This window comes from Ictalurus punctatus, chromosome 5 (genome assembly GCF_001660625.3).
Source record: "Ictalurus punctatus breed USDA103 chromosome 5, Coco_2.0, whole genome shotgun sequence".
Lineage (NCBI taxonomy): Eukaryota > Metazoa > Chordata > Actinopteri > Siluriformes > Ictaluridae > Ictalurus > Ictalurus punctatus.
Window position 1 is genome coordinate 35,025,550 of NC_030420.2, and position 12,500 is coordinate 35,038,049.

Here is a 12,500-nt window from a genome sequence, read left to right on the forward strand (position 1 = left end):
GTGTTTGTGTGTGTGTGTGTGTGTGTGTGTGTGTGTATTGGTGATTATTAATATATTTGGTGGTTGATGTGTGTTTATGGTTGATGTGTGTTGGTGGTTGATGTGTGTTGGTGGTTGATGTGTGTTGGTGGTTGATGTGTGTTTATGGTTGATGTGTGTTGGTGGTTGATGACCCCTGTCAACTGTCCAGCTATAGTTCAATATCAAATCTACCCTTAATGTACTCACATCTGCGATCATTAACCTCTATCAAAGATATGCATTGAATCCTTTTCCAGAACTTCTTAAACAGCATCTCGACTTACAGGCAGAATTTAATCTTATTTCGACTAAAGAGGCGGAACGCTTGTTGTTACATACTCGTGGCTCTTACTATGAACATGGCGACAAGCCGAGTCGTTTACCTGCACATCAGCTACGGCGACAGGCCGCTTCCTGTCTCATACCTAGTGTTAAAAACACTTATAATACTGTCACTACAGAGCCCATGGAAATTAATGCTACTTTTAAATCGTTTTACTGTTCGCTTTATAAGTCCGAATTTCCTACAGACGATACTAAAGTGGGTGCATTTCTTCAAAACCTGTGTAACCCTGTTATTGATTCGAATACTGCCATGCAACTGGACTCCCCTCTCTCTCTTGAAGAAATTTTAAATTCAGTTAAAACTATGCAATCTAACAAATCTCCTGGCCCGGACGGGTTTACAATTGAATTTTTAAAGACGTTTATTGGAAAATTAGCTCCATTGCTTTTATCTGTGTTCAACGAATGCTTGGAATGTGGGTCTTTGCCTCCGACTCTGACACAAGCCACGATAGCTCTCCTTCTTAAGGAGGGTAACGATCCAACCTCCTGTGGTTCTTATAGACCGCTGTCTCTGCTTAATGCAGATGTAAAGGTGTTGGCAAAAGTAATGGCATCTCGTTTAGAGAACGTTATCCCTTATATTATATCTGAAGAGCAGAACGGTTTTATAAAGGGACATCAGATGTTTTTCAATAACCGTACACTCTTTAATATAATTTATTCAAAGCATTCGGCTGAGCTTCCTGAGATTGTCATTTCTTTAGATGCTGAAAAAGCATTTGATAGGGCTGAGTGGGAGTATTTGTTTGCAGTCTTGAGAAAGTTCGGACTCGGGGATAAGTTTATTTCTTGGATTCGCCTCCTTTACTCATCCCCTAAAGCCAGGGTTCATACGAACGATATTTATTCTGATTATTTTGCTCTCGGACGTGGGTGTTGCCAAAGCTGTCCTTTATCCCCTCTGCTTTTTGCTGTCGCTATCGAGCCTCTGTCTGTACTATTACGATTTTCCCACTTGTTTAAAAGAATAGTCCGATATTGTGTCAAATACAAATTGTCACTATATGCTGATGATTTGTTATTGTTTGTAACCGATCCTATTGCCTCTATGCCTGCTGTCTTAGGTGTTCTGGAGACCTTCAGTTTTGTCTCAGGTTATAAATTAAATTTGGACAAAAGCGACTGTTTTCCCATCAATACTGCAGCATTTTCTCTCCAACAGGCAGATCTACCTTTTCGATTTAGTCAGTCAGGGTTTAAATACCTAGCTATCAACGTGACACGTTCTTTATCTAATCTTGTATCAGTTAATTTCACTCCCCTTATCTCAAAGGTTAAATCCAACATTCAGAGTTGGGGTAACCGCCCCCTTTCTCTAATTGGCAGGATCAATGTTGTCAAAATGAATATATTACCGAAGTTTCTTTTCTTATTTCAGCAAGTTCCTCTTTTTCTGCCAAAATCATTCTTCGATTCATTGAATAAAATAATTTGTTCTTTTATTTGGGGTGGGAAGCCACCAAGGGTCCGTAAATCTTTATTGCAGGATTGTGGACTTAGTGGAGGACTTGCATTACCCAATTTTCAATTGTCACATTTCGTGACGCAACGGAGATAAGGACGGATGCAATCGCAGGTTAAACAGTTTTATTGTAGAGAGGCACAGACAGGTAAATCCAAAACGTGATCCAAAAACGTAATCCAGTAACATGCAAAGTTCAGACGATCGGCAAACAGGCATACACAGGGCTAGGCAGGAATCAAGGTCGTGGTCACGGAAAACAGGGTCGAGATACAAAACATGAAACATAAGCTATGACTATGAACTGGGAGCGGAGAAACCAGCGTGAACTAAACAAACGAATCTAAACATGAAACATGACATGAAACATGACATGAAACATGACTGTGACTATAGTTAACTATGGAAAGGACTCTAAACTAATCTACTCTAATATAGCTTATCTAAGTTACTTATCTAATATTCCGCGCTGTGTGCTGGGAGGCGCGCGGTATATATACAAACATAATCAGCGTCGTAATAGCTGACGGCTGAGGGCAATTCAGACATATGTGAAACTATAGCCAATGACAGAACAGGGAGGAGACATAACAGAAACATAGCAAATGCACGTGTCGAAATGTCATGATTGTCAACAAGGGAATGCGCGCCCACATGCTCTCCCGCGCGCTGCTTAAAGGGGAAACCGTGACATCAATTCTATTACTGGGCTGTTCACATCCATAAACTTTGCTACTGGGTTAAATCTCCTGGATCTTCTTGGTATAAATTGGAACTATCATCTTGTGGGGAATCCTCTTTACCTGCTTTACTTTATTCCTCTCTCTGATAATCACAACTGATAATCAAGGTGTCCTTAACACATTTAAGATTTGCTATCAATTTAGACGGCGCTTTAAATTTGTAGGGGCATCCTCTTTGGGTCCTTTAAGCAACAACCACTTATTTCCTCCATCGTGTTTGGACTCTATATTTTCAGCGTGGTATGACATTAAAGGGCATTAAACAATTTTAAAATCTGTATACCGATGGTGTCTTTGATAGCTTGGCCAATCTGTCATCTAGTTATGACCTCCCTGTGATGCATCTGTTTCGCATTTTCATTAGGGCTAGTGGCAATGCTTGAACCCAAGTAAGCCATGAGCTTTCACAGATCTTTGTAACCTTGTTTTTTATTATTCCATTGGCTCTTTCCACCATTCCCTGTGACTGTGGATGGTACACACACCCCAGCTTATGCTCCATACACAAAGCCTTGGCTACAGCCTTTATAACCTGATTAACAATATGCAGAGCTGATGAAATCCGGAACTCCAAACCATGGAATAACTTAGCCACTGTTAATGCCTCCTGCTTGGCTGTTGCAACTGCCTCTACCCAAGGACTGAAGCGATCTTCCATCACCAATATGTATCTCTTACTCTCCTTCCGATTAACACTGCCCATATCCACAATGTCCATTATTATGTGCCTGAACGGGCCCTTTGGTTCTGGTATGTGCCTTATAGGGGCTGTGAAGCTCTTGCAGACATTGTGTTTTATGCATGTCCCGCATCGATTTCAATTAAATTCAATTGTATTTGTATAGCGCTTTTTACAATAGACATTGTCTCAAAGCAGCTTTACAGAAATATCAACACGGTGTACAGATATTAAAGGTGTGAATTTATCCCAACTGACCAAGACACTGAGTGGCGACGGTGGCGAGGAAAAACTCCCTAAGATGTTTTAAGAGGAAGAAACCTTGAGAGGAACCCGACTCAGAAGGGAACCCGTCCTCATCTGGGTAACAACAGATAATGTGAAAAAGTTCATTATTGACTTATATGAATTCTGTATGGCCATAGATGCAGCGGTAGTCCCAGCAGTCTGGAATTGGAGTAGATTAGAGCTCCATCCAGAGGCAGGACGTCCGAAACGGATCAGTGATGATGATTTAGTGCCTTATTAATCATGCTAGCTAAGTAGGGGGACCACCAAAGCTCCTTGATTTTCCTCAAGGTTTCTCCTCCATTAGCATGGTCCACCCAATGTGCATCTTTTATGAGCAGCTGTAAGAGACTCAGCGGGGCCACACACAAGCCTTCTACACTCCGCCACAGCCCTGTGCCTTTTTGGTGATCATTGGTGATGTTCCTAAAGCAGCTTTCTTTTCTGCCTCATCTGCTGCTGTGTTACCCATAGTAACAAAAGTACCATCAGTCTTGTGGGCCTAACATTTCACAATCGCTAGTTCGGCTGGCAAGGTCATGGCATACAACAAGTCTGATATAGCTGCTCCATGAGTAATTGTGGACCCCATCTGCCCTCTGAAATCCTCTCTGTGCCCATATAGGCCCAAATACATGACATACTCCATATGCATATGCTGAATCAATATAAATTGTATAGCTTTTACCACTTTCTAATTCACACGCAGCAGTCAGAGCCTTTATTTCTGCCAATTGTGCTGAGCAGGGTTGGGGTAAAGAGAACTCCATTACTGTTTTAAACGAAAGAGGATCCACCCTAGCCTCTATGACCTCTATGACCCTAGCCTCTATGACAGCCTTATTCCCTGTATCAGCTCGAAAACATGACCCATCTACAAAGAACACATGTTGTGCGTTTGACAAGGGCTAATTCTCTAAGTCGGCACGTGCTTTTAGGAATTTTTCTGATTCGGACACGCATTCACAGGGCAACCCGTCTTGTGGAGTAACCACTTTGTCAGTGGGGTTAACTGTGTTACACCTTTCTATGGTTAACTCTGGGGCTGACAAAATGACATCATACCCTGTGCGTCGTGAGTTGGTAATGACGAAAGACTGACTGGTCAATAATGCATGCAATGCATATGTTGTGTACAGCGTGACAGGATGCCCTATCGTAATGGAGGATGCCTTTTGGTATGCAAATGCGACAGCCGCCAAGGCACGATAACACGGTGGCATTCCCTTCTCAACGTTATCCAGTGCGGTACTGTAGTATGCTATAGGTTGTTTACCTACACCTTGTTGCTGTTGTGTTAATACAGCAGATGCAAAGCCCCGTTTTTCTGAAATATACAAGTGAAAGGGTTTACCATAATCAGGGTTTGCCAATGCAGGTGCTGACGTCAATGTGGCTTTGAATGATTCAAATGCAGCTAATGCCCCAGGGGTCCAGGTAAGAGGAGCATTTGTCTGTATTTGGTCTGTGCTTTTGATTAAATCACAGAGAGGTTGAACTATTAGCGCAAAGTCACCGACCCATGGTCGGCTAAAACCCACCATTCCTAAGAATGCTAACATTTGTCGTACAGTTTGCGGTTGGGGTGCTTTCCTAATGGCTTCCACGTGCTTAGGCAATATTTTGCGGCTTGCCCCTTCTAGGACACATCCCAAGTACTCTACTTTAGGTTTACAAAACTGGAGTTTTTCTCTACTCTCTTTGTGGCCGTTTTTGGATAGCATACATGCTCTGTCTGGTGGGTCCTTGCATTGGACCTCCACGAAAGAACCCTCTGCCTCAGCCCTGTTCTGAGGCATCAGTCCTTGGAATCTGGAATTCTGGGGAACTTGGGGCCTTCCTGCATACATGTATTCAACAGGTGCCAACTGCATTGTAGGTATCTGTACAGGAGCGTATGTCATTTGTGCTTGTGTCGGTGCTGCCACTGGGACGGCGGCCACAATGGGTTGTTCCTGAGGTGCCGTGGCTTGTGGTGTCACCATCAGCGCAACTTGTATATACCTGGGCTTCACTCTGCCACCTATGTTCGCAGAGAACTACGCTACGCTACGCCAACAGGAGGAGGACATGGAGGAGCCCGGGTACAAGTATGAGCCTGTTAACTGGGCTGGTACCATCTCCCACCCTCCCTCCCCTATTATGGATCTAGTCCACCCTTTTGGATCAGCTGAGGATGTCGCTTAGTTGCCCTGGTTGACTGAAGATGTTGCTCCGTGTCCTGACACACCCAAGTGCTCCCCTCTGTTCTGCAACCCCGTGCACAACGCCGCTGTGCTTGCCTGTTCTGCCGAGGAACTCGCCCTGCTTTTCTGCTCCGCTGAGGATGCCGCTCTGCCTACCTGCTCGGCTGAGGACGCCGCTCCGCTTTCCTGCTTCGCTGAGGACATCCCTCTGCCTCCATGTTCCACTGAAGTCATCATTCCTCTCCTGTGCTGCGCGCTGTATGTCACTCCCTCTTCCTGCTCCAGGGAGGGCATCGTTTCCCCTTTGTGCTTCGCAGAGAGCATCGTTCCTACCTTTGGCCTCGTGGAGAACCTCACTCCCCTCTCTGGCCTCATGGAGAACCTCGCGCCCCTCTATGGCATCACGGAAATCTTGGAGCTTCCCTTGGGCCTTGCGGAGAACATCGCTCCCCTCTCCTGTCCTGCTGAGGAAGTTGTTACGCTGTTCTGTCCCGCAGAGCCAGGTTCCAGCCCCACTGAGGACACCGCTCTGCTTATCTGTTCCGCTGAGGACGTTGCGTTGCTTTCTTGCTCCGCTGAGGATGCCGCTCAGTCTCTTGGTTCAGCTGGGGACATTTTGCCCAGGGGGCCAGGATTGCCAAAGGGAGGGATTGCATTTTGGGCACTCCGGGAAAAGTGCCCTGGGGTGGGGGGGGTTCTGTCATGAAATCAGTAAGGGAACTCTGAACTACAGTTCCCAACAGCCACTGCTTCATCATCACATGACCATCTGTATCTTATTCACTTTCCTGGTAATCAGCACTCTTGTATATAGTCACAGTTTTCAATGCACTCTTTGTCTCATGTTATCGTCTCACTATACATTTGTCTATGCTGCCATATTTTGTCTTTGCCACAGTGTTTTGTTTCCTAGTTGTAGACTGTTTTGTATGTTTGTTTGTTATTAAATGTTTAAGAATCTGCACTTGCTTCCGTCTTTACTTTGAATCGTAACACAATAGACAATAGTAAAAATTAGATTAAAATGCCTGGGAGAAGAGATATGTTTTAAGCCTCCTTTTAAAAGTGGTAATTGAAGGTGCAAGGCGGTCGTCCTGTGGCAACTGATTCCATAAATGAGGGGCAGCAACTGAAAAAGCTCTATCCCCCTTTGTTTTTAACTGGGATTGAGGGACATGCAAAAGAAACCTATCAGAAGATCATAGAAATCTGTTAGATGAATGTGGTGTAAGAAGATCTTTGAGATAAGAAGGAGGTTGATCATTAAGAGTTTTAAAGACAAACAACAGAATCTTAAACTGAATCCTAAAATGGACTGGGAGCCAATGGAGCGATGCTAAAATTGGGGTGACACGATCATATTTCTTTGCCCTGGTCAACAGCTTTGCAACTGCATTGTGAACCATCTGGAGATGAGCAAGAGATGACTGAGGAAGACCCGAGTAGATGTAAATGGAGACTTCTTCATGCATACCGAGGTTAAATTTGGTGTTCCACAAGGTTCTGTTTTAGGCCCACTGCTTTTTTCTTTATATATGCTACTTCAAGGTCAAATTATTCGTAAACATGGAATTTTTACATGAAACATGGAACAGCTGGCACACAGCTGTATGTTTCAGCGAAGCCAGAGGACAGACAGCAGCTTAGTAAAGTTGAGGAATGTGTAAAGGACATTAGACATTGGATGCTAATTAACTTCCTTTTACTTAATTCTGATAAGACAGAAGTGCTTGTACTAGGACCACGTGTAGCTAGAAGTAATCTTTCTGACCTCACAGTAACTCTGGATGTTCTTTCTGTTTCATCATGTGCAGCAGTTAAAGACCTTGTAGTGATTATTGACTCCAGTCTATCATCTGATGCTCATGTAGATAATATTACTAGGATAGCCTTCTTTCATCTCAGAAATATTTCTAAGATAAGAAACATATTGTCACTACATGATGCAGAAATATTAGTTCATGCTTTCATCACCTCTAGACTAGATTACTGTATTGCCATACTGTCTGGATGTTCCAGTAGGAGCATAAACAAACTCCAGTTAGTCCAGAATACAGCTGCTAGATTCCTCACTAGAACCAGAAGATACGACACATCACCCCGATCTTATCCACACTGCATTGGCTCCCAGTGAAATTTCACACTGATTATAAAATACTACTACTGACCTATAAAGCACTAAACGTCTGTGTTTCTTTCTGGCTCTCCCTTTTAGTTATACTGTCATAGCTAGTCTTGCCGGAGTCCCTGCTTTCACTCTGCACACAATGTACATTTTCATAAACCATTACATAACAAGAGCATCAAGACAGCAATACATAATAATCTGTGTTCTCTCATCTCTTCCACACCTCTCTCTCTCTCTCTCTCTCTCTCTCTCTCTCTCTCTCTCTCTCTCTCTCTCTCTCTCTATTGAGCTACACATTAGTCCTGCTACCTGATACACCAGTGATCTTGACTCCTTCTGTCCTCCAACCTGCCTGATCCATCTTGATGCCCTACTTCTTATTGGAGCATTGTTCACCTGAAAATCACTTGCTGCAGTCTGCATGGACAGCCTACAGATCACCATGAGATGTGGATACTACGGAGGTTTGCAGATGTTCTTCTTTAGCTAGCGTAAAGACTGCATGTGCTAAGAACTGTTTATTCTCAAGTTTCAATCATTGAACAGTTAATAACGTCACTCTGCTACAATAGACTTTAAAGTTAAAACTCTACTGATGCTCATACTGAAGATCCTTTTAACAGTCTGGTTCCTCTCATGGTCTCTTCCTCTTCTGATCTCAGGGAGTTCTTCATTACCATCATTGCCTCTGGCTTGCTCATTAGAGATCTAAATATAAAAATTGTGAGAATATCCATTGTAAAATATGCCACATAAATAAACTTTAAGTGAATTGAACTTAGTGTGTTTGTGTGTTTATATGACAGTGCTATAATCTGTTCTGTGTGTGTGTGTGTGTGTGTGTGTGTGTGTGTGTGTGTGTGTGTGTGTGTGTGTGTGTGTGTGTGTGTGTGTGTGTGTGTGTGTGTGTGTGTGTGTTTCTGTCTGAGCGGGAAATGTTGTCATACTTTGGCCCACCTCCAGAACCATAGAGGGACCAACACACACACACACACACACACACACACACACACACACTGCAGTCTGCAGTCTGCAGTAAATCAGTGAGTTAATCAGTTAATAAAGTGCTGGTGTTTTTCCTGTATTTATAAACACTGAAACAAATTCAGAGACACAACAGCATTAAAAACAGGAAGTGCTTTATTTTACAGTATGATGATTAAATAGTATTTAATATGTAAATATGTAGTAATAATAATTATATTGTGTAATTTCAGTAGTTAAGGTAAGTTAAAGTATATATGCGTACTAGTACAAAATGTAAACATTTGTGACCTGAACTTATCTTTGATGTTTATTTTTTTCCTTTTAGCAGTATGTGCAGAAATAAAGCTAAAAAAAAACCCAAAAACTTTGCAACTGATTTACATACCTGACTTATAAACTACAGAGCGGTTATTACTCATTATTACTACTTTATTACATATTAAGATTTGCGTTTTTATTGCATTGTAGCACAAAAACTACTGAACAGACCTGTTAGTGTTCACGTCACTATGTAATTTAATTTACAGACTAAATCACTGTATTTAATTAGAGCATATTTACATGTTAAATGAGATTTATAAAGCTACATCATGTACAATGAAAAAACATGAAATAATACATTAATATAAATGAAGATGACTAAAATTAATTAAGATTACTAATTAATTACTAAATTAATATTTAACTGTTCTCTTAATCTTTCTCTCTCAATTTATTTTTTATTAAACAGTTATCCCAAAGTTAATCGAATAATATTTTATAGTAAATTTCCTTTCATTTATATTTTAATTAACATATTAATTATCATTGGTTAACATTACAGAACTAAGTCCATCATTACTAGTCCAACAGTAGCATGTTCATTAACACACCAGTTTTAATTGGTTTGTTTAAATGTAATCAAACACAAATCCACATTAATTAATGTTTAATTACAGAATGTTACTTTTACAGTGTGGATCAGCTGCACTCAGGTCAGTGTTTATAACCCTGTGCAGAACCTTGTAAGTGACATCAGTGTTACACAGTGGAATTGTTAAACAGAGATCATGATAATGTTATACAGTGATAATGTTACACAGTGATCATGTTACACAGTGATCATGTTATACAGTGATCATGTTATACAGTGATAATGTTACACAGTGATAATGTTACACAGTGATAATGTTACACAGTGATAATGTTACACAGAGGTCATGTTACACAGTGATCATTTTACACAGAGATCATGTTACACAGTGATAATGTTACACAGTGATAATGTTACACAGTGATCATTTTACACAGTGATAATGTTACACAGTGATCATTTTACACAGTGATAATGTTACACAGTGATCATTTTACACAGTGATAATGTTACACAGTGATCATTTTACACAGTGATAATGTTACACAGAGGTCATGTTACACAGTGATCATTTTACACAGAGATCATGTTACACAGTGATAATGTTACACAGTGATAATGTTACACAGTGATCATTTTACACAGTGATAATGTTACACAGTGATCATTTTACACAGTGATAATGTTACACAGAGGTCATGTTACACAGTGATCATTTTACACAGAGATCATGTTACACAATGATAATGTTACACAGTGATCATTTTACACAGTGATAATGTTACACAGTGATCATGTTACACAGTGATAATGTTACACAGTGATCATGTTACACAGTGATCATGTTACACAGTGATAATGTTACACAGTGATCATGTTACACAGTGATCATGTTACACAGTGATAATGTTACACAGTGATCATTTTACACAGTGATAATGTTACACAGTGATCATGTTATACAGTGATAATGTTACACAGAGGTCATGTTATACAGTGATAATGTTACACAGTGATAATGTTACACAGTGATAATGTTACACAGTGATCATGTTACACAGTGATAATGTTACACAGTGATAATGTTATACAGTGATAATGTTACACAGTGATCATGTTACACAGTGATAATGTTACACAGTGATAATGTTACACAGAGGTCATGTTACACAGTGATAATGTTACACAGTGATAATGTTACACAGTGATCATGTTACACAGTGATAATGTTACACAGTGATAATGTTACACAGTGATCATGTTACACAGTGATAATGTTACACAGTGATAATGTTACACAGTGATCATGTTACACAGTGATAATGTTACACAGTGATCATGTTACACAGTGATAATGTTACACAGTGATAATGTTACACAGTGATCATGTTACACAGTGATAATGTTATACAGTGATAATGTTACACAGTGATCATGTTACACAGTGATAATGTTACACAGTGATAATGTTACACAGTGATCATGTTACACAGTGATAATGTTACACAGTGATAATGTTACACAGAGGTCATGTTATACAGTGATAATGTTACACAGTGATAATGTTACACAGAGGTCATTTTACACAGTGATCATGATACACAGTGATCATGTTACACAGTGATAATGTTACACAGTGATAATGTTACACAGAGGTCATGTTATACAGTGATAATGTTACACAGTGATAATGTTACACAGAGATCATTTTACACAGAGATCATGATACACAGTGGTAATATTAAACAGTGATCATGTTACACGGTTGTAATGTTACACAGTTGTTACAGCTCAGTCTAGGTTGGGCCGCACAGAGTAACCAGCTCAGGATTCAATGGATTGATCTTGGAATATTAAATGAGGGAGCCAGGAATAACAACACAACAAGGTGGTTCAAAAAAAAGGTTGTGGTATAAAATATCAGAAAATATATACATATAACTATACAAATTACCACCCAGGCGTATGTTCAGGGTGGGCCAAGGCCAAAATAACAAACAGAAGAATTCTATGATTAGGTAGCTAGCTTACCTAAAAGGAAAAATAAAGAAAATACAAATATTCTTCCCTAACTACCTAAGCAAGGAAACAGAGACAAAAGGAACCCTCTCCCAAAATAAATGGCAGCCACACCCCTACTGCCAGTAAACCAACTGAACATATATACATATATACATACATACATATATATATATATATATATATATATATATATATATATATATATATATATATATATATATATATATATATATATATATATATATGTATATATATATATATACACAAGTGAAGAGAATACACAGCAGATTTAGGGATAACCAAACTCAAAGTCAAAACCAGGACAGCAGTCAAAATACAGAATTTAGCCACAAGGGCAAGCAACACAATCCAAGCAATCTCCTAACAACAAATCACACAAACACCTCCAACATCCCCCAACTTCTCACTCCGTCTTCCTCTTTAAGAATGGCCGCCAATCAGTGAGGTCATCCTGGAGGCGGGAGCAAGGCAGGCTAGGGCAGACTGGAAAGTCTGGGAGGGAGTTCGGACCTGCACACAAAATGTCACAGCACAAAAAAACTTCCCCCCAAGATAGCGGGTTGTAACACAGTGATCATGTTACACAGTAATCATGTTATTCAGTGATCAAGTAGGGGAAAAACATGGACGCTGCCACAAACTGTGTGTTTTGTTTGCTCTGTAAAGCTCATAAAAAGCTTCTTTAAGTGCACGTTTACAGTTACAGGCCTGAGTGGCTGCTGCTTCTGTTCTACTGCAGTGAACATTACTGCTGCATTGTGG